The 27,408-nt window shown below is 35.9% G+C and overlaps 1 pseudogene; it reads left to right on the top strand.

Moving 5' to 3' along the window:
- The first annotated feature begins 19,039 nt into the window (after positions 1-19,039).
- Positions 19,040-26,340, top strand: LOC123547822 (glucose dehydrogenase [FAD, quinone]-like; annotated as a pseudogene).
- The last annotated feature ends 1,068 nt before the right edge of the window (positions 26,341-27,408 follow it).

Below are 27,408 nucleotides of genomic sequence, written 5' to 3'. Positions count from 1 at the left end.
AAGAATGTCTGTACCCCTTCCATACTTGACCTTTAAATTAACCCCTCTGAATAATAGAGTCTTTTTATATCTTGGTGTGTCTTCCTTTTAAAGTAGAAGTCTCTTATTGAGACATAAATTCGTTTTACTTTGAAAACGCCAAATAGTGGAGCACACTGTCTTATGGACAGCTCTTGTAACATTTACATTGTATTTTAACCTGTGAATAAAGACCACCTCCCAATAAAGACCACACTTTTGCTTTCCCAAGGGTGGTCTTTATGGACAGGTTTGACTGGTACTGAATTAAACATTTTTTTTCTTTAAATTGTTCAAAACCGGTTGCTTGATATTGCTGAAATCACAAGTTTTTTTTTTTAAAAAATTGGACATTTTTACCATATTTAGGACATATCGCGGGCTTAGCGCAAAACGGTTGTAACTTATATGAAATAAGGAAGGAGTTACAACCGTTTTGCGCTAAGCCCGCGATATGGAAAGGTTTTCATTAGTGAACACAGTCAAGGCCTATACAATATTTTGACCATTAGTCTTGTTTCTTTGATAGAATTTATATTTTGGTAGTGGTCAACAGTTGTGCCCATACTGAAAACCCGAGATGTTTTAAAAAATCATTTAAAGGCTGAATGTTTTCCATACCTATAATGTTGAAAGTGTTTTTATTATGTTAGATATTTTCTTCTGCAAAGAGTTAAAGGTTGAAAAAGCAATAGTTCTTGATGTTAGGAAAGTTAAAACTACATAGAAACATTTATACCATTTTGGACAGAAGTGAATGTTTTCTCTTGGAAACTGTTTTAGTTGCAAAAAGAATATGAGGTTTTGGGACATTTAAAAACAAGAATGATGTCAATATTTTACAACAAAAATGCCCTCTGAAAATGCTTGATAGAATATTAATTTAAAGTCAAAAAAGAGGCTAATGTTAGAAAAATTAAACAAATACAAAAGTCGTGATATGTGCATGTCTGCTTGATATGTTGGTAATGTATGCCAGGTTTCATTAGAACTGGATGAAAACTGTAGATGAGTACGCAAGGTAATTGTTATATTGTAAAATACAAGAAGGGTCATAACGCAAGAAATATTATTTGGACATGAAAGTCTTTAAAATGCGCATTTGCACTTCATGTTGAAAATATATACAAAGTTTCATTTAAATCTGATGGAATCTGAAGGAGTAGTTAAGAAAATAGATGTAGACGTAATTGTAACTTTGCAAAATCAAAAAAAGGGGGCATCATTCGGGAATAAATAGTCCCGGAAATATGTGCATGTCCACTTCATGTTGATGATGTGTTCCAACTTCCATTTGAATATTGAATGGAAACTGCAGAAGGAGTGAGTACACAAGGTATGTCAAACTGTCAGTTCAACTACAGCGATAGGGCTTCTATTACCCTTCCCTTCCACCCCCATCTGAAATTTTCCGAACTATCTTACGTTACCGTTAAAAATAAATTTTGTTTTATCTTTAAACTCTTTCCTAAATTCATCCTTATTATTGTTTCTTAGTACCACTGCCCCCTCGCCCCCTCCACAACCTCCGAACGTACCACTTCCTAACTGTTTAGGAGTTTGTTTTCTTTAACAAATTAAAAACAAAAACAATGATCCAGCATCGTCGATATTTCTATACAATATCTATGAGATCGGCCCAGCAACGGCTAGATACAGGTTTGCTGTCTGGGGATATGTGACTTAACAGTCCCTCATAGATATTCAGTTGTTTCTTAGCTGATAGAAAAATATTTGCGTACAACCGAACTATTCTTTCTTTCGAAATACAGTATTTGCACTAGTCTTTTTTTTTGTGCACGAATGAGAAGACTTCAGTGTGACTTGAAGTCTTATCCTTTCATGTATATTTTGTTAAATGTATTTAAGTTTGTACATATACTAGGAATATACAGGTTCATACCAGTGGGATTCTGTAAGCAGTGCTAGTTCAGTAGTAAAACGAGCTTGGAACTGTATTGGGACAAGGACTGTAGTCTTTGTAAACAAAAAAATGGAGGTAATTGTAACGAAAACCCCAAAACAAAACAAAAATGTGTTGAAGAAATATGAGACAGAAGGAATGATTTAAAATGTCTCTGGGGAACTGTCCTGTTCGATAAAAGGAATATTTTGCTGTGTGATATGTAGGTTATTACAAACGCAAATATAATAGTGTTAAGGTTCGGATTACCAAACAAAACCGTGTTCAAATCAATACCGAGTCTCTGCAAATTATCAAAGGACAGTAAGAAGTGAACACTTAAAGTGGAAGTTAGCTTCTAACGTACGTTACCAGAGTCAGGAAAAAGAGAATATAAGATAGACTCATTCTTAAAGATTATAAATGGCGCCTCCATGGTCGAGCGCTGTATATCGCTGACTACGAAACACTTGCATTTGCCCCTCACCGCTGTAGGGTTGAAACCTCACTTTGGGCGTAGAACTTTCCTGTATGGAAGTTATTCAGCTGGCTTTTTGAACGACGATGGTTCAGCCTAGGTGCCCCGCTCTTGCCTTTGATAATTTACGAGAAGCTTCATGAATAAGTCTATAAATATTATTAATACAAACGTGCAATGAACCTGTAATAGCTCCATAAGAGTAGAGTATGATGGACCAAAAGCAGATAAATCCCTAAGCTTATTACAGAAATACTTAGTCGTTTAGAAAGTCAGTTTTTTCTTCAAAATTACGAAAAAGGGGTTTGACGTATGTTGATGGGATAGAGTTACCGCTTTTTTTCGAGATAAAGAAATAGGCCACCGGAAGAAATAGAAACATTCTATAGTTTGTCAGAAAGTTTTAAGAAATGTTCAGATTTTGCAGCACGAATGAGCATAATTGTTTGATTTCGGAGGCCACTTCTTTTCAAGATCCATTCTTTTTGCCTTTCTGTATACACTAGCCACGTCTTTTCGTATGTGCCTTCATATTTCGTTGTTCATCCATGCACTTTAACATTTTTACTTTGGATATTTGTTTTTAAATGACTGTGCTCTAATAGCAATGTCGATGTAGCTATTCCTATTAGGTTTAATACATCTCTTCGCGGATCGTATTCTAACCTGTCTTGTTTGTTTAGCTTTGCTAAATATCAGATGGTCTTCTTCACTTCAATGAAATGTTCTCCAACGTCGAAAAATGTTACTTTAGTTTGATAAGATAAGATCTACTATAGACGCAGAACGTTCTGTAAGTGTGTGGGCTCATCAATCAATTTTGTTTGAGACTGAACTGTTTCTGATATGGATATAGTTTTCTATTCATATTAAAGTTGGACAAAGGACAGTATAGTTACAGTCAGTAATTATTATTTGCTTTGTCGATAACTAGACAAAATAGCGTCTTCTGTATGTTTATTGTAGATATCATCTGGAATAGGGAGGTCGAAATAAACTCTGAGAAGAATACGTCTGTTATTAGAGAGAAATGCTTTCGAGGCGATTGATCATTCACATGTAATAATGCATATAAAATAACGCCTCTACGAGAATCAGCAAAATGATGTTTTCGTCCTGGTTTATGAAATGAAGGCAACATATCATTGTTTCAGATTCAGCAGTCATAAAACCATGTTTCAAAAAAGGTCAGTTCGTCGAATTTAGAATATCGAGTATGTGCTGTACGCTCTGAACATTTATATCAATGAAAGAAAGGGGGTTTAGTATGATAAAGTATCGGTGATATCTGTATCTGCCTATATCGTTCATTCTGAAATCCTGTTAGAGCCACTGTAGTGTCGTATTGCAGTACAACGCGCGACGGTGCGGCATTTTCTCCACGACGCGATACGGCTGTATACGATACCTATATGCAACATTTACGACGTTACTCAGAGTGGTCAACCCACGTGACTTTTGGATACCTTGTACACGAAGAAAATGTCTCGATTCAAGAAAAAAATTGCTTTTATTTTCGTTATTACTTGACGGCTTTTCATAAAATGAAGTGCTTTTCTCCGCACATAGCGCCTGCCATCAGTTCTCAGTACTTTTCTCAAACACTCAGCAACACGTGACGCATTGTGCCGTACCGTCGTTTGTCGCGGCACTAAAATGTCGCTCATCGCGTTAGTTAGTTTAAACACAGTTAATTTCAAACAAAATTGCAATATTTACAATTCATGATACATGGTACATAAGACAATGCCTGTAAAAGAATCAGAGCCGAAAGCAACAGCTTATAGAGGTCTTCTCCTACAGAAACATATTGTTGTAGGTACAGTACGGTTGTCTGAAAAATTATCTTTAAGCAATATAATAAATCTTAAAATTAGCGCTTAGTCAAAGAACTATGCTTAAGAACATTATCAATAAAGGGGTACGAAAGTGAAACAAGCACGCATGGCTAATGAGTGTATAAGTTTAAAGTGAGATAAGCAGAAAAGGAAAGAGAATGCATTAAAGTATAAAGATTCATTCGGATTGTAAAATGGTGGCAGCCAGTTATATTACATAATCAAGTGCTCATGAAAATCTTCTACTTTCCATGATGTAGTCGCGTTCTATCTATTTACTGAATCTGTCGCACTAAAATGCTTCTTATGTCTATGCATTCCAAAACATCAATATTACGCAACAAGCGCGACATGATTTTGCATACAGCGACGATTTCTATCTAAAAAAAATCCCAATGTGATGGATTAGTTTTGCCCGGTCATACAATCTCTAGACTTGCTACAATCACCATATAACGGGAATTTAGAATTTAGAAAAATAACTTTAGTACGGTCATCTTGAACATGAAATGTTTATATTCAATAACTCTAAATGGTAAACGTTTGTACATTTTGTATTTATAACGTTAATATGAGTTGTCAGACTGTTGATTTTAACACATGAAAAAACATAGTTTTCAAATGCAACTTTCTTTTCTTTCTTTACACATCAGTTGGTAAGAAATAGTATGCTTATTCATTGTTAACATTGTATCAATTATTTAAAAGACAAAGTATTTATAAATTATGAATGACAGGGTTTACAAAAAGTCCTTGCTGCAACGAAATGCCTATTACAATAAGAGAAAACATACATAGTATACGGAGATGAAATTAGAGACGTTTTCTGATTTCTCTTTTCATTTAAACATTATCGCTTAAACTATAACATTCTTAACATGACTGTAACAGGGAAGTCTGCTACAAATAACATATGACGGTGTAATAAATTGGTATACCGTTATAGAAGGGCAGCATGAATTGTAATTTTTAATTTCTTTAAGTGTAGTAGTAAGATACCCTCCGCAGCATTACACAAATAAGCAGTGCTAAAATCCAAATTTCAGCGTATGAAGTAGTTGGGGTAGCATGCGCACATATAAATTTGGAAATACACGGGTGGTAAACGCGCAATCCAATTCCCGCTGGGAATACGCTTAAAATGGGTTGCGCAACGTCCGGTGCTGGTGTTGCGCGTAAAAAAAGACGAAATTAAGGTATGTGAAGTTACGACTTTCCTTAGTATGAGAAAAGAATAATTTTTCTCGAAATAAGCAAAATGCTTTTCGACACAAATATGATAATACATCATCATATGTGTAAAATATCTGGTTTGTAATTTATGATTCGGCTCTATCATGAAAAAAACTCAGGCGACACGAAGCGTGAAAAAAGTATGAATTCAACAAAAATGGAAGTTTCTGACCTATATCATATCTGAGGACATCAGATGCTTTTTATGATAACTCAGCTGTTATAAAGTAACGAATGTCAAAATTATTTGCTTCAAATCCTGCTTACGGGGACATGATTGACAAAAAATCATCGGGAATGGGGTTGCGCACCGGGAATGGAGTTGCTCGTATACATTTGACATACGCGCAACTCCATTCCCGATTATTTTTTTGCCATTTTTCCCCCAAAAGCATCATTTCATTCAAGTGTATGTAATAATTTAAGACTGATTTACACGAGTTTGATCATTAGAAGCGTCACATTTCCAGAAAGAAGGCATAGCACAAGAGTTAGAAAAATTTACAAAAACAAAAACCCACCTACCTCGATTTTGTATATATTGATGCGCAACAACAGCACCGGACGTCGCGCAACCGATTTTAAGCGTATTCCCAATGGAAATTGGATTGCGCGTTTACCACCCGTGAAATAAATAAGTCTGCCTGCATGAAATATGGAGAACTCCCCCACCCTTTCCCCCACACACTCACTGTACCTTTAGTAACATTTTCATTCTAACTGTACCTATTAGTCTGAAATATCTGCATGAATTAGAAAAAAAAACACAGAAAAACTCCATTATTTATGGTCATCTTCGCATGACGGTCCTTCAATGGTGTTTGAGGAGTTGGATACACAAGATTTTTCTCTATATTCTATGTAGCAAAACTATCAAAGGGCCATAACTGCGATAATAATAATAATAATAATAATAACTTTATTTTCTGAAGGTGACATACTAAGTGTACAAATACAGATATTTTACAACTTATTTCCAGTATGGCCTTCAACTGATATACATTCACACATACACACAATCATACAGTCAATTTATAATTTAACATTTATACAAAAATACACATATCAGAATTACTTAAATTTTCTCGACAAACACGTCTCAAATTAAAGAAGGCTTAAATAAACGTAATATAACAATAACTATGTTTTAAAAGAATTATCATGCGTCACAAAGATTATACATGACAATTAAGATACATACAAAAAAGAAAGTCTGTCCCATAAGATAATAAATAGTTCCAGATTTGAATAATAAGATAGTATGAATATTATTATTATTGGAATAGAATACAGTAACATCAATTCAACAAAATTCTTGTAATTACAAGTAATTAATTGTTAAAAACTATTTTAACAAGAGAAAATTCTTTAAATTATGCTTGAAAGTAGTTATATTATTATTATGAAGTTTATGTAAGAAGGAAGTGAATTCCATATGTGTGCAGCTTTGTAGCTAAATGTTTGTTTCAGGTAGTTCGTTTTAGGTTTAACAATAGAAAGATCCATGTTTTCGATTGAGCGCAGACTGTAATGATCATTATGAACAAAATGTAGTAAATCTGAAATGTATATAGGACAATCTCCTCTTTTACTTTTGTACACTAATAATGAAATATGGTATTTGCACCTGTTCTCAAAAGATAGCAGTTTTGAATTTCTTAATATTTCATCAAAGTTGCTACACTTTGATTTTGTAATTATTTTTATAGCGCGTCTCTGCAAAGATGTAATTTTATCAGTGTCCGATTTGTGACAAAGTCCCCAGACATTGCAACAATACTCCATGGTTGACATAATATATGCATTGTAATACAATAGTTTCATCTCATCTGTTAAGAAAAATGCAATTCTTCTAAGTAGAGCAATTTTTGAGTTTAGTTTATTGGCCATGATACTAACGTGGGATTGCCAAGACAGAGTTTCATCGATATATACACCTAGAACTTTCTGACACTTCACATTTTCAATGACCGAACCGTCTAAAATTAACTCAAGTTTTTTAGTATGTTTTATTTTGACTCTAGTGCTCAATACCATACATTTTGTTTTTGAAGGATGAAGTGACATGTTATTTATTTTACACCAATTATGGACACTATTTAGGCTATACTGAAGTTCAGACTGAATTTTTGTAATACTGCACAGTCACAGCAAAAGTTCCTTCCTCTACGGTCATCTGCACATCAAGCTTGTTCGTCTGTGAAAGATGGAAGCAAATCCGGCTAATAGTGTGGGAGAGAGTTTTCTCTATCTTCTATATTGGAAAAAAAACTATCAAAGGGCCATAACTGCAGCAAATAGTCACAGGAAAAATCCTTCTATTAAGGTCATCTGCACATCAAGCTTGTTCATCTGTGAAAGGTTGAAACAAGTCAGACTGAAAGTATGAGGGGAGTTGGACACACACGGGACGTACGGACGGACGTAAGGACAACAGCAACGCAATATGCCCTCACATAAATGTGGGGCATAAAAAGCAAAAGCTATGACCACTTGAATAATTCAGCTTTGTTTTAAAACAATCAGCTTAACGGTTTGCAAACCGTAGATGTTAGACCTGAGTATGTTAGTAGGGGATCTTAAATTCTACTTTTTATGGTGGCTGATTCTGCCAGTGTTGGAATTTTTGTCTTGAAGAACATTTTTAAACGGCTTGGGGTGATGTCAGGCAAACAATAATAAAACTTAAGCCTTTAATAATGCGAGCTTCAATATGAGACTACGACCATTGAGTTTGATGCTCCTCCACCGTCGTAATTCGTGTACCGTCCAATTGTATTTTGTTTGTCTCGCATCACTATTGTCTAGAAGATTAATGTCACTTTGGAATTTAATCAGGCGCCTGTGTCATTTTATGAAAAAGCAATTATGGTATCTATTTAACATCTTGTATTTTGTTAATTTCAGTTTAAGTTCATGAGAATGAGTTATATGCAGTCCGCATTTGCTGTGTTCGAACTTTTCATCATCTACTTCTTCTGCTTTAGAGAGACTAACACATTCTCATAGTCTGACACAATTGATGACGTATATGATTATATCACAGTCGGAGGTGGGCCGGCAGGTTCCGTTATAGCTTCAAGATTATCCGAAGAAAAGTCAAAGTTCTTTTAACAGAGACAAGGGGTTTCTATGGCGACACCAAATTTCATTCTCTTACAGATTGGCCGACTCTGCAAAAGACTGAATTTTACGGTGTTCCGTTTGGACAATCGTGACTTTTTATTGAATCCTAAACCGCGATGTACGATGGTACGATGACGAAAACGCGATGGTGCGATGGCACGATGACGAAACAACGATGGTACGATGGTGAAAACGCGATGGCACGATGATGAAATCGCTGTGATGCGATGGTACGATTGTGAAATGTCGATGTAATATCCCGTTTTCATCATCGTACCATCGCGTTTTCACCATCGTATCATCGTACCATCGCATTTTCATCATCGTACCATCGCGTTTTCACCATCGTGCCATCGCGTTTTCATCATCGTACCATCGCATTATCACCATCGTACCATCGCGTTTTCACCATCGTGCCATCGCGTTATCATCATCGTACCATCGCGTTTTCACCATCGTACCATCGCGTTATCACCATCGTACCATCGCATTATCACCATCGTACCATCGCCTTCCGGTGGTCATGCGCAGTGGTACAGTATATGTGTCAGTAATATAGGCTTGATAAATCTCATTTTCACATTGCACTATGTACCTTCTACATCCTAACAAGAATAACTATTACATCCAGCTTTTTATTTACTTTCATGCATACATAAATACAAAGGACGTGGCCTTGAAGATTTTACACAGTTTTAATGAGTTGAGCACTGAACATTTTGAAAAACATTTTGCAAAACAGCAGAATCTAAATGGTAAATTTCTTATCACAAAATACATTGAGATACATTCATCTATTGTTGACAAAAATTCAAGTGTACGGAACTACGCATTTCTAACTGGAAGGCGATGGTACGATGGTGAAAACGCGATGGTACGATGATGAAAACGCGATGGTACGATGGTGAAAACGCGATGGTACGATGGTGAAACCGCGATGGTACGATGGTGATAACGCGATGGCACGATGGTGAAAACGCGATGGTACGATGGTGATAACGTGATGGCGCGATGGTGAAGACGCGATGGTACGATGGTGAAAACGCGATGGCACGATGCTGAAAACGCGATGGTACGATGATGAAAACGCGATGGCACGATGTTACGATGATGAAAACGCGATGGCACGATGGTGCGATGGTGAAAACGCGATGGTACGATGATGAAAACGCGATATTACATCGACATTTCACCATCGTACCATCGCACCATCGCGATTTCATCATCGTGCCATCGCGTTTTCACCATCGTACCATCGTTATTTCATCATCGTGCCATCGCGCCATCGCGTTTTCGTCATCGTACCATCGTGCGTCGCGGTTTAGTTTTAAATAAAAAGGCACGATTGTCCAAACGGAACACCGTAGAATTTGATGGTTATATTATACCGTGTCTTGGAATAAAAGAAAATCGTGGATATTGACCACGTGGTAGAATGCTTGGAGGATCTGAAATTTTAAATGCTGGACAATATACACGAGGCAGTCGATATGACTACGATGCATGGGCTAAAACTGGATGCAATGGATTAAGCTACAAGGATGTGCTGCCGTAGTGTTTGAAATTGGAAGAAAAAAAACAAGGACAAATATTAAACAGGGAATGCCACGCTCCAAAAACGCAGCCTCCCAAAAACGAAACCCACAGCACGCAGACGTGCACACACACGCACCCACACACACGCGCACGCGCACACGCACACGCAAACACACACACGTACTCGCATACAAAGCAAACACACGAGGACAAAACGAACAAATAAAGGAACAGAAAAGGTCAAGGTCAGTTTTGAGAGAAAGACGGGCTTTTGCGAGCTGTCAAAAATTTGAAATTTTTCTAGGATATCCTCAGTTTCACAGTGATAAATTTACATCGGATATATGTGGAACACTTTTATGAACTAAACGATAATGAAGGATTTGTAAAAACTTTAACTAGAAGGCTGTGAAAAGGATTTTATTGGCAGGCCTACAAACAAAGGAATTCAACCGGAAAATGTAAAATGGTGGAAAGTTGAAAAACCGGTCTGGCTAGTCAACTCAACTTTATAAACATTACAGGTGACATTTATATAGTTATATTACAGGCATTTTTCGAGACTTTTAAAATCAATATTCAATATTCAATATTCAATTGAGAAATATGCCAAAGAGAGAGGAGTCCGCCGATAAGCGCCGGGTCAGGCAGTCAAAAGATGACTCCACAATTTGTACCCCCAGCGCTGAGTCGAAGGAGGGTAAAGATAGTAAAGAGAAAAAGTCTGATAAAACCGAAAAATGTGAAAACAGACAAAAATAGACACTATGCTAAGTCATATTTCCAAAGAAGAGGATGAACCAACCCTGAAGGATCTCGTTACCATGGTAACCGCACTTGATAAAAAAATGAGTAAGCTTGCATCCAAGGAATACATAGAAAAGACGCTTGAAAAGAGGATGCAAAGTATCGTTACGACTGATTTTTTCAACGATCAATTACAGTCACTAAAATCTGAGTTAAGTGATGAGATAAAGAAAGACATGGACAAAGTCTACGAACAGTTGAGAACCATTAAGTCAAAACTCAAAGAGTCAGAAATTGAGATAACGACTTTAAAGAACGCAGAAAGTGATCGAAGGGTTGAATTCGACCAGATGAAAGAAGAATGCAACAAATTAAAGCAACGGAATAAAGACTTAAAAGACATGATAATGGAGACTAAGGACGTCAACAAATACAACAGATATCAACGAACGAGCTTGAACAATATACACGTAGAAACAGCATACGGGTGTATGGAATGGATGATAAAAATAAGTTCGAAACACCGGCTCAAACGGAGGAGTTAGTTACCAAGCTCCTTAAAGACAAATTAAACATTACATTGGGCAAGAATAGGATAGATGTGGCACATAGACTGGGACGTTTCGCGGCGGATGCAAACAGACCAATAATCTGTAAATTTCTTTACAGATCAGACAAAGCAATGGTAATCAGAGCCAGGAAAGCCCTCAAGGGCTCATTCATTGTAATAAGGGAAGACTTAACATTGAAAAATGCCAGACTGCTAGAAAAAGTGTCCACCAAGGAGGAAGTAAATAGCTGCTGGTCAGATGAAGGAAAAATCATCACGCTCCTTACCAATGGCAAGAAAGTGAGAATAGACGTGTATACAGACCTATCCAGGTCACTGTTATAAACAATATCAAATTTAATTATCTCATAAATACATGATAGAACATTTGTAATGTGCCTTATCTTTATATATCTGTTTTTCAGGTTATGTGTTTAAAAAGACTCTAAAAAGACTCTAAAAGGACTACAAAGTGTCTCTTTATTATAGTTGAACAGTCTAAAATGACAGTTTAATTGTGTTTCATTGGTATGTTCCATGTTTATATGCACATGTATTTTCACGTGGTTGTATTTACAATGTAGGGAAAAACCCGCGTTCGTCTATTTGATTGGATGTTATTTATACGCTGATGATGCATTGTGGATTGTCAGTCTAAATTTGCATATCCGAGTGCTGGTCGGCAATTTACGGAAACATCCGAACGATCTATACTAATTTATGATTGGCTGAAGGATTTGTTTGGTGCGCGATTTTCCGTTGGGCCGCTTCGTCGTTCACAATTAAAAATTTATAGTACTGTATAAATATTAATTTCTTTTGTATCATTAATTCCATAAACACTTCAGTTTAGTCTGAGTCACTTTGAAGGTGCAGTATCTGCAGCATTTGCTTTAAATGACATTACGAAAAAAAAAAAAAAAAACAACACTTTATGATGATGTAAGCGGTTTTGAACTAATTTCGATGGTTGAAGCGGCTTTGTTCTACTTTTTTTCACAGAGTAAATGTTTACAAACAGTTTAACACAAATGCAGCCGTCTTGTACAGTTTAAACAAATGCAGCCGTCTTGTAATTATTATTGATAGGTAAAAATTAAGGATTATGGTTTTATACATTTGATTAAAAAATGACACGTCGTTTCGCGGGTTGAACTCTTGTTCTAGATTTATATAGAAACAGGTCTGGCACAAAAAATGTTATACATTGTTATACATGAAATGTTATTTATCTTTATTGAGAGCTGTTTATAAGCAACACAGATTGTCGTATACATGTGTTTTGTAAGTGTAATTATAAGAGGATGTTTATGTTCAATTAAGACCGTCATCTATTGAGCTGTCACCAGTTGCTGAAACATAACATGTACAAATTAGTCCACTTGTAAATATTTGATTTGTAGAAATTGGATGGTATATATTAACGAGTTTATCTCACAGCCTTCAGCAGTAATTTTAGAAAATGATTCTACCTTTACACGTTTTTTCATACTATGTTCTATACGGGTGCAGTGCAGTGCAGTTAGACTTTAACGACAATGACAGTACTTTTTCAATACTTGTTCTAAAGTTTAGTATTTACGCTGATGTAAAATATGGGTGAGTCTATTACACTAGTCTCAATGAATGTACAGGGGTTGGGCGATAGCACAAAGAGAAAAGATGTTTTTAATTATTTAAAAGGTAAAAAATTTAATATTTATTGTCTTCAGGACACACATTTTACAGATAAAAAAAATTGCATATATCCGTGCCATGTGGGGATACGATTGCTTTTTCAGTAATTTTAATAGCCAGTCCAGGGGTGTAGCCATACTTATCAATAATAATTTTGACTTTAAGTTTAAAAATTTAGAAACTGACACAAGAGGCAATTTTATTATGTTACATGCCACAATAGAGCAGAACGATCTTAGTATAATCTGTCTTTATGGACCAAACAAAGATGACCCAGATTTTTACTCATTTATTAAAGAAAAAATTTCTCTAGTAGATAATCCAGTTGTTGTGGTTGGAGATTACAATTTAATTTTAGATCCAAATATAGATTGTTTTAATTATGTTAATATATAATCCAAAAGCCCGGGATATTTTACTTCAAATTATAGAAGAACATAGTTTAATAGATTGTTGGAGAGAGTTAAATATGGAAGAAAGACAATTCACTTGGTTCAAGCGAAACCCTATTAAAAGGCCAGACTTGATTTTTTCTTGTTTCTAGCAACCTTTTTACATATGTAGACAAAGTCTTAATTGAACCTGGCTATAGAACAGATCATTCAATGCTTTTGTTAGGAATTAACTTTGGTAGGTTTGTAAAAGGTAACTCTTACTGGAAATTTAATAATTCTTTACTCAAAGATACAGCATATGTTAATCAAATTAAACAACTTATACAGGAAGTTAAATTTAGGTATGCCCATAATACTCAAGCATCTTTAGAGCCTTTGGAGAGTATAAACAATGAAATTTTTCGACTAAATATTGATGACTGTTTATTTTTTGAAACTCTTTTAATGGAGATCAGGGGCAAGACAATTTCCTACTCTTCATACAAAAAAAAAGCAAGAAGAAAAAAGACAAGATCTATTATTAAATGAAATAAGTAATTTAGAAAAACAACCCAATATAGATTATAATTTATTGGAAATTAAAAAAACACAGTTAGCGGATTTAAGGTCAAAGAAAATGCAAGGTGTCTTTATAAGATCAAAAGCAAAATGGGTTTCGGAAGGCGAAAAACCAACAAACTATTTTTGTCATTTAGAAAATAGAAATTATACATCAAAAATAATGAATTCTCTCTTCTCATCATCTGGTACATTATTAACCAAGCAAAACGATATTTTAAATGAAGTTGTAAAACATTATAAGCAATTATATTCATGTCGACATACAGATAATGCTGACCTTAATAACATATTTATAAACAATGAAATACCAAAGTTAAGTGAACAAGAAAAAATAAGCTTGGAAGGCTATTTAAGTTATAGTGAAATGTTATTAAGTTTGAAGAAAATGCGTAATGACTCTTCTCCTGGTACAAGTGGTTTTACTGCAGCATTTTTTTAAATTTTTCTGGATTAATATTGGTCACTTTTTAGTAAGGTCTATAAATCAGTCATTTGACAATGGAGAATTATCAATTACTATGAAACAAGGGGTCATAACCTGTATACCCAAGGGTTGAAAGGATAAAAAGTTTATAAAGAACTGGCGCCCCATTTCTCTCTTAATGTATCATATAAAATTGCATCAGCCAGCATAGCTCAACGCCTAAAAACTGTTTTGGGTAAACTTATCAGTGAAGATCAGACTGGGTTTTTATCAGGGCGATACATAGGGGATAATATTAGACTTGTATATGATATAATGCAATTTACTGAGGAAGATCAGACACCTGGTATGTTGTTACTTATTGATTTTTCAACAGCATTTGACTCAATTTCCTGGTCTTTCATGTACAGAGTGCTTCAATTTTTTAATTTCGGTGAAAACTTTATTAATTGGATTAAGCTTTTTTATAATGATATAAAGTCAAGTGTAATTATCAATGGGCACCTGTCTGATTGGTTCAATATAGAACGCGGTTGTCGTCAAGGCGATCCTCTTTCTCCTTACATCTTTATTCTCTGTGCAGAAATTCTTGCAATTTAATAAAAAAAAATCAAATATTAAAGGTATACAAATAAATAACACAGAATTTCTTCTGTCACAATATGCTGATGATACCTCAATAATGCTAGATGGAACTGAAAAATCTTTAACAAATACTATGCAGACTTTAGAATATTTTGCTAGGATATCTGGGTTAAAAATTAATGTAGAAAAAACAAAAGCAATTTGGATAGGGTCCATGAAAAATAGTAACTTAAGAATTTGTCCAGATCTCGATTTACAGTGGGAATCAAAAGTTTTTAAATTACTTGGTGTTAACTTCACACTGGATATGAACAATATAATTGAGGCCAATTACTTACAAAAAATTGAGGAAATTAAAAAATTATTTAATCAATGGTCAAAGAGACAAATAAGTCCAATAGGTAAGGTTGTAGTGATTAAAACACTAGCTCTTTCTAAGATAAATCACCTTATTATGAGCTTGCCTAATCCAAGTCTTGGCACTATCAAAAAAATTCAAACTATTTTCTTTAAATTCCTTTGGTCTTCTGGTCCGGACAAAATAAAACGTAACATTGTTATGAATTCATACGAATATGGAGGATTGAGAATGATAAATCTTGAAACTTTTATGTCTTCATTAAAAATCACATGGCTGAGAAGATACATGAACTATAACACTAAATATTTTAACATGGTCAAAGAACTATACCCGTTTATTAACAATTTGACTAAATTTGGTTGCAACTTTTGTCAAATTAAGATGAATATAGTAAAAAATAAGTTCTGGAAAGATGTTTTCACAGGTTTTCTTAAACTGAATGCAAAATATCCAAAGTCTTGGGGTGAATTTTGCCGTCTGCCAGTATGGCACAATAACATGTTTAAGGTGGGAGGCACATGTGTTTGTTTTCCCAGATATGTAAGAAAAGGTATTGTTTTTGTTAATGATTTTCTGGACAGAAATGGTAATTTTCTGTCTTTTGAAGATTTCGTTAGGTTATTCAATATAAATACAAACTTTTTAGAATATAGAAGTATAATAGAAGCAATGAGAAGCTTTATTGGTACTTTAAACATTACTCATCTAGCAACAAAAGAACCTACTCCAATGCAACCTTTGACCGTTAAAATAATAAATTCTCAAATCAAGGGATGTAGAAATATTTATGACTTTTTATGCAACCCTAGTGTTTTTCCAACCTCAAAGAGGAAATGGTGTGATGAGCTGAACCCTGCTGCAAATCTTGACTGGAAATCTTTATATAAACTGCCCTTTTCGTTACAAAAGACCCTATGTTACAGTGGCTACAGTTTAGAATTAAACCATAGAATAATAGGTACTAATTGTATATTACAGAAAATGGGAATAAGAAATGATTTTATGTAGTTTTTGTAACACATCTAGAGAAACTTTAAAACATTTGTTTATTGATTGTCATGAAACTTCAACTTTCTGGCATAATGCAAAAGAGTGGTTAACAGCCAAGTGTCCTGCAATAGTACCAGATTGGTCAAATGTAGATATTATATTAGGAAACACAACATTTAGTACAGCTATAACAAACATAATTCTAGCTGCAAAATGGACCATTTATAGATGTAAAATGAAAAATATAGTTCCTAGCACTTTGCTATTTAAACGCCAAGTACAACTCTTAATTAAAACAGAACTGTATAATGCCAAAAAAGACAATAAAATGTTGAAATTTAATTCAATTTGGGGAAATTACACCACCCTACTTGTCAATGAAGACTAAGTACTCTTATCCAATTAAGGTAGGTCTCCACTGCACTGCACTGACAATATGACTCTTTAATGTGATAATTCATGTTTTGAAATAATACTTCAAACTGTAATATGCTGTTTTTTGACATGCACAATACTCTCCTGATCTTAATCTTTTATTCTTTTTGAACTTTATTGTAAGTCAGGGGTATTTTGGATAAATTTAAAAGCATTTGTCTCCTTAGTTAACAAAGTACTTAAGGTCTCAAGAGTTGTCTCTCTTATCAAGCACATCCCACGTTTTTGGTCTTGTTCCATTTGGATTTTGATTTTTTCGGCATTGGAATAAGACTAGAAAAGAAAATCTTCTGTAATCAAAAAATACGGATATAGTAGTTTTTGGAAGAACGGGCTCTAGATTCATCAAAAGTAACGCCTCGTTAAACAACTTCGAAAGGTTCTGAAATAGTTAGAATTATTTGTACTTTAAATGTTATTAGTCACACAATTTCTTTTAAGTGGGGAGTAATATGCATATCGTTAAATATTTATGTACATTAATTACCTCTGTACCACTGTTGTTTTTGTGACTTATGTAAAAAAAAAAAAAATAAACGGGGTTACCCTCCAAGGGCCTCAAACAAAAAAAAAAAAAAAAAAAAAACAAATAAAGGAACACAGTGGGGCACCGCCTATGAACGGTCAGTGGCAAAAACATCACTGGGGAGCTTAAACAGGTGTATGGTGCGTACCCAACCTCACTCTTACACCCCACCATGTTCCAAAGACACGGACTGGTGTAAATAAAAGTAATCTCCGTCAGGTGAATCTCTAACACACCTGCACACGTAATGGAAACAAAAATGCATGGCATGTAAAACACAAAAATGCTCCTGTATAAATATATAAAAAGCAAACCTTAAAAACCAAAAACGTATGAACTCAATGTCCTTGCAGAAGACAGAGCAACAAGAGAAACACCCTTAAGGGCCCGAAGAAATCCGCCGGAAGACAGATATTAAAACAGTACAGTCCTGGTGGGATTTAAAAACTGCTAGTCATGGAGTCCTCCCCCTCTTCCGTCAGCCACAATCAAAGAGTAACGCCTCTTGCTGCCTTGTTCATAAAGATATCAAATGACCAAAACTGTCCTGGTAAACGACGGGTGGCGGGGGCGAGGCATGGGAAGGGTGTTCCATGTCAATACCGAGATTTTCAATATAAATTGAGCTGTCTTCATACATATACATTTATGGTTCTGTTTTGCAGTATACAATCCTTCAATTTTTACTGCATTTTTATGCATTTGTATATTTTTTTTCTTTGAGAAAAGGTGTCGGCGTGTACCTACAGTGCCTGTAGGAAGCTATGCCAAATTATAAGGGGTTTTATGAAATTCATCCAGATAATGCAACTTTAAACTTGACCTGGTTACATGTATACTATTAGGTCTATATTGTAAACAAAAGTTTTCTATGATGATACCTATTGACCTAGTTCTTGAACCCAGATAGCCCAGATTTCTCACTTTGGCCACATTTTACAGCCAGAAACAAATCATATACATCAGATAGAAAATATTCCCTCTAAAGTGTTTCAAGGATGTTACCGATCTGACATACTCACACTGGCCATAGCTTTATCAGATCAAGTGGTTCCAACGTTGTTTGAGCGGCTGACCTAAATTTAATCCTAACTGACCTCATATAGAATTCGTCTGAAAATTGATTTAGGCAAATATTCTGACCAAGTTTCATTACGATGGGACCAAAATGGCAACATCTAGAGTGTTTAAAGTACAATGCTGACGACTGTGAATCAAGCACGTGACCATATCTACTCATTAACAACATTTTGTTTGCATATCAGCATTTTTTGAACTATCAGAGTTTAAACAAATTCTTCAAAAAATACCCGAAACACATCATTTCATGTTATATGTATTTAAAGTTTCTGCTTGTTCATTTGAAATGGTGTTGGCATATAGGGGCATCTTTGGCTTCGTGGTTAAGGTCGAAGAATTAAAATCGCCTGTGGTTACTATGTGTAATTGTGAGGAAGCCATTCAGCTGGCTCACTGAAGAAATACGGTTCAATCCATATTTATTCTTCTTAGGCATAAGAGCAGGGGGGCCAGCCGTCAACCCACATTTTTGAAAGTGGAAGCCTGCACATGCTTTGCCGCCCCACTTTTGACCGAAAAAATCACGGTGAAAAATATACTGAGACAGACACCACAGCTGACTAACGGTGAGACAGACACATGTTGCATTACCATTTGATATATTTTATAATACAATAAATGATTGATAAAAAAGAAAAAAAAAACAAGCAAAAAAACATATAAAAAAAAACAATTTCAAAAAAAAAAAAAAAATAGGGAAAGCAAATTAACAGGTCCAGCCAAAAAAAACACATGGATGTATATACCATGCTTATTTATAGTTTGTTGACAAAATGACGTCACTGTCAAAAATTGTTAATGGATTAGTATCGTGACACAGATATCTCAACGTGTCAAGGACATTTGGATATATTTGTGCAGGTAAGATATTGTTACATAATTGTATGTCACATGATTTGTAGCGTGAAGGACATTTGGATGTTTTTGAAGGTATATTTTATATTTTTTTTTATTTTGACGGGGTTCCCGAAAACCATTTAAAATCACTGTTTTAAAACAATATCGAGGGTTGAGCGCAATACTGCCGTAACTCCTTTATTCATTAGGAGTATTGCGCTCTTCCCTCGATATGGGAATATCTGTAAGACACTGTGGTAAGAGCCATATAGGCAAAGTATTGCAAATTTATCTACTATAAATCCATTAAACGAAATATTAGTGTTATTTCTTTATTGACAGGCATGCATTGCACAATAAAGCTGTTCAAGAAACATAAATAATTGTCGTAACTATGATACATTTCGAGCAGATATTGATATTATCAAGTACACTACCCATCTGCAGTACTTAACGTTGTGAATACCATTTTGTTTCACGAATCCCCAATGAAATCTTTTTTCTTGTTTCTGACTTTGAGGTACACATGTTTGGTGTTTAAATCTTTTAGCTTCAATGCCGACGAGGCAGTTTTAGAAATATGTACATGTATAAACTTGGTTAGAAATTCTATTGTGAATTTTAACACCTATTTCCTGAATTTTGACACCCCAACGCTTTATGACAAAGATGGTACAATACCATTGAGATTTTAAAATATCTTTTTTACTGATATTCAAAGAACACATTTATGCTGTAGTTTACCAGTAGAATAACAATACAGGATATATCGTCCACAGTAAACACCACAATAGGTATCTAAGTAGACGATACTTCAGAATTCCAGATGCAATATTTAAAAAATGTGCTTTGATATTTTTGAGGACATTTTTCTATTTTCATTTCCGTACATACAACTTATTCAACACAAAAAAGTTTATGCTGGAATTACCGGTAGTTCAACCGACCAGCCTAATAGTAAAATCTTAACCTTTTTATTTGCGACTCATTATGATGATTGTACGACACCTAATATAAGGCCATGAGAATAATGTTATTGATATTTCTAGCATAAAACTGCTGTTCTTGTCACTTTTCGGGGGTGTTTATATTCTCATACCATAGAGATTTAATTGACGATGAGGGATTAGTTTTACACATTTTATACTAGAATAGCGCTAGCGCATGTTCATTCTTGTTATAACAACTTAAGAATGCCTCGGAATACGTTGGTACCCTCGCCCTATCGGGCTTGGGCACGAACCAATCCATCGGGATAATGCAGATGTTATAACACGAACTAATACGTTATCCATATATTCTAACATGGCTTAATTAGATTGCCAGTTAAACAAAGAAGAAAATCAAGCTATGTATATTCTGCGATAAACAACAGTTAATTAACGTACGGACCACTAAGAAAGCATTATGGCGTCAATTATGACTTCAAATTGGTGTATGACGTCCGGTTCATTACTACTCCCATAAATGAAGTCCAGCATGGTTTTAATCAAACTATTTCAATGGCCATGTAAGAATGAAAACAATCAAGGCCTCGTGGTGTAGCGTCTAATTTATCATGGTTCGGAGTTCAGATACGCAGGAATTGATCCACGAGGGCGTTGATAAGGTTGACGTTCCACACTTTATAGAGTACCGTCAGAGCATGAACCGTCCAATTGTACTGTCGTGTCTCGTATCTATTCTTCCATCTAGATGATTACTGGCATGTTGTTTGGAATTTTATTAAGACCTTTTTGTCATTCTATTAAATAATTTGGGATATAAACTGTTTTCAGTGTATCTGTTTAACATCATAGTGTTTGTGTATTTCAGTTTGAGGTCACCAGAATGATTTATATGAAATCCGCAGCTGCCGTGCTTGTACTGTCAATTATCTACTTATACTGCTTCAGAGATACAATCAAATTTTCCGATCACCGCATAATGCTGTCTGACACAATTGATGACGCGTATGATTACGTCATTGTCGGAGGTGGTTCGGCAGGTTCCGTGTTAGCTTCAAGATTATCCGAAAAAAAGTCAAACAAAGTTCTTTTAATAGAGGCAGGTGGTTTCTTTGACGAAAACCCTAACTTCCATTCACTGATATACTGGCCGACTCTGCAAAATACAGAATTTAATTGGTCATATTATACCGAGCCACAAACTATGTCATGTCTAGGAATGAAAGACAAGCGTGGATACTGGCCTCGTGGCAAAAGCTTGGAGGATCTGGAATTCTGAATGCTGGACAATATACACGTGGCAGTCGATATGACTACGATGCATGGAGTAAAAACGGATGCAAGGGATGGAGCTACAAAGATGTGCTGCCGTACTTTTTGAAATCGGAAGACATTAAAATAGAAGAGTTGAAATCATCTAAATACCATCATACCGGTGGGCCAATTGCGGTATCTGGGGGTGGAGTAACGCCTCTTGCTGATTTATATCTGAAAGCAGGTAAAGAACTCGGGTACAACGTCACAGATTACAATGGTGAAACACAAGAAGGGTTTAGTAAAATTCAAATAACTACTAGAAAAGGCGTAAGAGATTCTTCCGCAGTCGCTTTCCTTGGCAATGTCGAAAAGCGAGACAACCTAGATATCGCCATTAAAACATTTGTCACTAAAGTGGATGTAGAAGAAAAACAGGCGACAGGAGTTTATTACATCAGGAATGGAAGAAAGAAATATGTTAAAGCAAAACGTGAGGTAATACTATCATCCGGTGCAATAAATTCACCACAGTTATTGATGCTTTCAGGAATAGGGCCAAAAGAACATCTTCAAAAACTTAACATTCCTGTAGTTGCTGACTTGCCGGTTGGAAATAATCTCCAAGACCATCAGGCTATTTTGTTATTCAGCAAAATTAACGAGTCAATAAGCATAACACCGCAAGTTCTTTCAAGTTTTAAAACTCATTTGCAGTATGAAATATTTGGTACTGGTCCACGTTCTATCGCAATGACTGACGGTTCTGCGTTCTTCCATGTAGGTGACAAAAACAATGGAAAATCATACTCTGATATTCAGGTTTTACTTGTGAGTGCTCTAATACCTGTTGACAATAATAATTTTGAAGATACAGTTAAAAATGAATATCAACTTGGAATCGATAATGCTGAAGGATTTACTTGGGTGTTAAGTACAACTCATCCAAAAAGTCGAGGCACCTCACGGCTTCGTACAAATGATCCTTTCGACCATCCGATAATAGATCCGCATTATTTAGCAGACACACGTGACATTGACGACTTTATTTCTGGAATTCGAATCTGGGAAAAGTATTTGCAAACACCGACAATGAAACAACTTGGAGTTGATATTGAAGATATGAAAATGTCATTTTGCTCCAAATATGAATTTAGATCCGACAAATATTGGGAATGCATGGTGCGCCATCTAGCGACAACCGTATATCATCCGTGTTGCACGTGCAAAATGGGAGATGTAAATGAACCTACTACTGTTGTAGACACAGAATTGCGTGTGAAGGGAATCAAAGGACTTCGGGTTGTGGACGCATCAATATTACCACAAATTACCGGCGGGAATACAAACGCACCTGTAATTATGGTTGCCGAGAAAGCTGCTGATATGATACGGGGTATCGATACAGTGAAAGACTTAAGAGAAAATTTACCAAGTGGAATTTAATAGAAATACCATTCAACATGAGGTCGACTTGTTAAATCTTGTTTACAGGTGCTCCGTATGTATATATAATAACGTGATAAGAATACTAAGGTGTTCATTATGGAACTTAAAACCGACATAATGAACATCTCAGTATTCTTATTACGTTATTAGATGTACACACGGAGTACATGTAAACAAGATTTACCAAGCAAAAGGAATTGCGTTCCTGTAGGGTTATATTTATTTGCCAGTGCACACATCGGCTTTTCCTATTTTTACCTCACCTGTCACATAGTGACAAGGTGAGCTTTTGTGATCACTCTTTGTCCGTCGTCAGTCTGTGCGTGCGTGCGTGCGTCCGTCCGTCAACAATTTCTTGTCTGCATAATACTGGCCTCATTTATGATTTTATTTTAACCAGATTTGCACACAATTTGTATCACCATAAGATCTCGGTTCCTTTCTTGAACTGGCCAGATCCCATTATTGGTTCCAGAGATATGGGCCCTGAAAGGGCCAAAATTAGTTATTTTGACATTGTCTACACAATAGCAGCTTCATTTATGATTTGATTTTTACCAAACTTGCACACAACTTGTATCAAAATAAGATCTTGGTTCTTTCTTTTTTAACTGGCCAGATTCCGTTATGGGTTCCAGAGTTATGGCCCCTGAAAGGGCCAGAATTAGCTATTTTGACATTTTCTGCACAACAGCAGCTTCATTTATGATTTGATTTTAACCAACTTGCACACAACTTGTATCACCATAAGATCTTGGTTCCTTTTTTCAACTGGCCAGATTCCATTATGGGTTCCAGAGTGAAGGCCCCTGAAAGGGCAAGAATTAGCTATTTTGACTTTGTCTGCACAATAGCAGCTTCATTTATGATTTGAATTTAATAAAACCTGCATAAAGCTTGTGTCACAATAAGATCACGGTTCCTTTCTTGAACCGGTTAGATCTCATAATGGGTTCCAGAGTTATGGCCCCTGAAAGAGCCAAAATTAGCTATTTTGACCTTGTCTGCACAACAACAGCTTCATTTATGATTTGATTTTAACCAAACTTGCACACAACTTGTATCACCACAAGATCTGTTTTTTTTGAACTGGCCAGATTCCATTATGGGTTCCAGAGTTATGACCCCTGACAGGGCCAGAATTAGCTATTTTGACCTTGTCTGCACAATAGCAGCTTCATTTATGATTTGAATTTAATCAAACTTGCACACAACTTGTGTCACTATAAAATCTTGGTTTCTTTCTTAAACCGGCCAGATCCCGTAATGGGTTCTAGAGTTATGGACCCTGAAAGGGCCAAAATAAGGTATTTTGACTTTGTCTGCACAATAGCAGCTTCATTTATGATTTGATTTTAACCAGACTTGCACACAACTTGTGTCACCATAAGATCTCAATTTCTTTTTATACGCCCGAAGGGACGTATTATGTTATCGTCTCGATGTCCCTCTATCTGTTGGTTAGTAATTTCCCTTCCGCTCTGTAACTCTTGAACCCCTTGAAGGATTTCAAAGAAACCTGACATAAATGTTCACCTCATCGAAACGACGTGCAGAGCCATGTTTCGGATGGCTCACTGCAAGGTCAAGGTCACACTTAGGGGTCAAAGGTCATATGACTTTGTTTTGTGTGTATATTGCTCTGCATTTGCTTTGCATTGCAGTGCTCTTGCTTTTATGTGGCAGATCCTTCTTTTGTTCACTTACAATATATCTTTTTAATTACTTTCCTTTTACGTGACTATATATAGCTCTTCTTCTTCTTCTTCCGTTCTTGTACAGGTCTCACTCTGGGGCAGCGTCGTACAATAGTGTATGTACAAGGTGGTGTGGGCGGCGCTCAATTATTTACAGTGCAGAGTAAAAGCAGATAAAAACGATGTTGCAGCTTAGTGGGATGATGTCGCCAGGGCCCTCTTGAAGGCCTCGACGCTGTCGGCCATGATGACTTCCTGTGGGAGCCGGTTCCATAGTCTGGTGGCGGAGACGAAGAAGGCGTGAAGGAGGACGTCTTTGCCACAAAACGGAGGATAGAGTCTCATAGAGTGGCCACGGGTGTTGATGGAGGTAGGGCGGAAAAACCTCGCTGGTGGTGTAATGTCGACAAGGCCGTGAACTATTCTGTAAGTCATGACCAGCTTGGCGTTGGAGCTTATTTAGTAACTGTTTTACTATTGGCCGTAGGGAAAATCCGAGACCACTTTTCTGTCGTACAACATGGATGATACCTCCATTTTTAGGTGTATTTTGATATATCTGTACCTTGTAAGAATTATTTTTCTTTTTGGTTAAATGTCTTCCCTTTGTTGTTCCTGTCCTTTGGACTTAGATATTTTTTCTGAGGACCTTCTTGTCCTCAAGTGCAATGATAACAGGTGAGCGATATAGGGCCATAATGGCCCTCTTGTTTTCTCATCCACACAATATGATCATAAGGCGACTGTCCAGCTGTTGATGGCGCAGGAAGACTCCATATGCCCGTCCGAGCCTTATTCATGTTATTACGGGCGGGTACTTGCATAGAACCATGACGTTCCGTAATGCATAGCTTCATCACATGGACGAATTGTACACACCAACCGAGATTTCGCATCAACAAGGCGTGGGGGAAAGTTGTTCGAAATCAGCGAGTGTAACCACTCGGCCACGGAGGCGACGGCCTTTCCTGTGTCATCAGTATATTCATCAAACAGTGTACACATAGGAATTTCCGATCTCATTCGTATACTACTTGTTAAAACATTCGGTCCAAAAATAGAAAAAAATCAATGCCTGGTGACCCAATGTTTTTTGGTATCATTTGTAATAGTTGAATCTGCTGAACAAGAATTAGTAACTAAAATGACCATAACAACATGCACGATTGACTACAGTCAAATCTTACATTGTAATAAGGGATTACTGTTGAAGTATCATTGAAAACTTTAAAGTAAACAGAATAATTATTCCATAAATATTTTTGTCATGTAATTTCTTTTTTCTTCTTCATAAGACAATACACATTCAAATGATACCAAAATTATTCGAGCTTACCAGGTATCAATATTTAATAACATGCTCGTTAATTCTTTAACTCCTCATTCGAAAAAGAAACAACATAAAAACTTTGTATTATACATATATTTTTTATATTCATATTCCGATTCATACAACACGATACACATACTTACACAGCCTAGTTATTATTCTTCATCTAACCTCTGTTTTTTCTTACGGAGCGGAATTCATATAAGTTTTAAGTAGCTTGTTTTCCAATCCATTCGATTAATATTTTCTTTGTTTGTTCGTACTATTTTGATTGATGTATGTCTTTTTATCAAACTTTGTTAATTTAAATGTACTACTCGTGTTTGTAAATATAATTGTGGAAATAAATACAGTTTAAACCAATATATTTTGATAGCACTGTTACATAGAACTTGCTAATTTGTGGACCGGTTACCTTAACTAGAGAAAGCCGCTCGTGTGATATATGGCACTGACAAAGACGGGAGCACTGAAGAAAACTATTATGTTTTGCTTCATCTTCTACTGTCAAATGTTGTTTTAATATTATATAGATTTTGGATACTTGAGAGGATAATATGAAAACTGTTTACCTTCAGAAATATGAATATTGACGGAGGCGTCAGCTGAGATTAATATTCGTTTTCGAGGGACCAACACTAATCTTATTGTGTTTGTTCTCAGTTTTGAACACTTTAGATGACACGAGTCGAGCGCTTTACATGTCAAGGCTACGGTAATAAAACTGGGTTGGTTGCAGAGTTTCAAATTTGTGATCAGACTAGTCTCAAAACTCAGTTTTGTTATCTTGGACCTTGATTGCTACGAGCTGGGATTAATTCTAGATTAGTTTCTTCCGGGTGTTAGGGAGAAACACCGTAAGCTGTAAAATTGCACGTGTTATCGAACAACTATAATAACCATGGAAATGTGAAGTACAAAATGTATTTATGTCTGACTACCGGCCTTTAAGACGTGAATTACATATACGAAGGGAAGTCAGAATTTGAGACTGTACATATAAAATGTTCACCCTTACCTGAAACGCACCTTCAAATAGTCTGCCGTTGGAGACATTGATACACTGCGCTACCAAGGGCACTTTTGGAATTGTAACGATGCCTAGCCAAAACTGTTTTCAGCAAAGGAAAGGGAAAAGGCACGGGGACGCGGCAATTGTTTGACCTGCTGGTCCTGTAAACTATTGTACACTATTGCTCTTGTTTGCAGAGGCATTGTCACGAATAAGGCAGATGTCCCGGAAGTTAGTGGGCAACATTTAAAGTGTTGTAAAGTGTTGTGCCGGGTGCACCCAGGGCCTTTGGAATTGAGGAACATTGTAGAAAGAACCCGTTCTTTTTGTGATAACTTATCGTCTTTGTCCTTTCATTAGCAACTGTCTGTTTATCCACCTTTGAGTTCCATGTCTCATCTCCTGTGAGAAGTTCATTA

Source organism: Mercenaria mercenaria, chromosome 9 (assembly GCF_021730395.1).
Source record: "Mercenaria mercenaria strain notata chromosome 9, MADL_Memer_1, whole genome shotgun sequence".
Lineage (NCBI taxonomy): Eukaryota > Metazoa > Mollusca > Bivalvia > Venerida > Veneridae > Mercenaria > Mercenaria mercenaria.
Note: the sequence above shows the minus strand (reverse complement) of the source record. Positions and strands in the feature narration are given on the sequence as shown.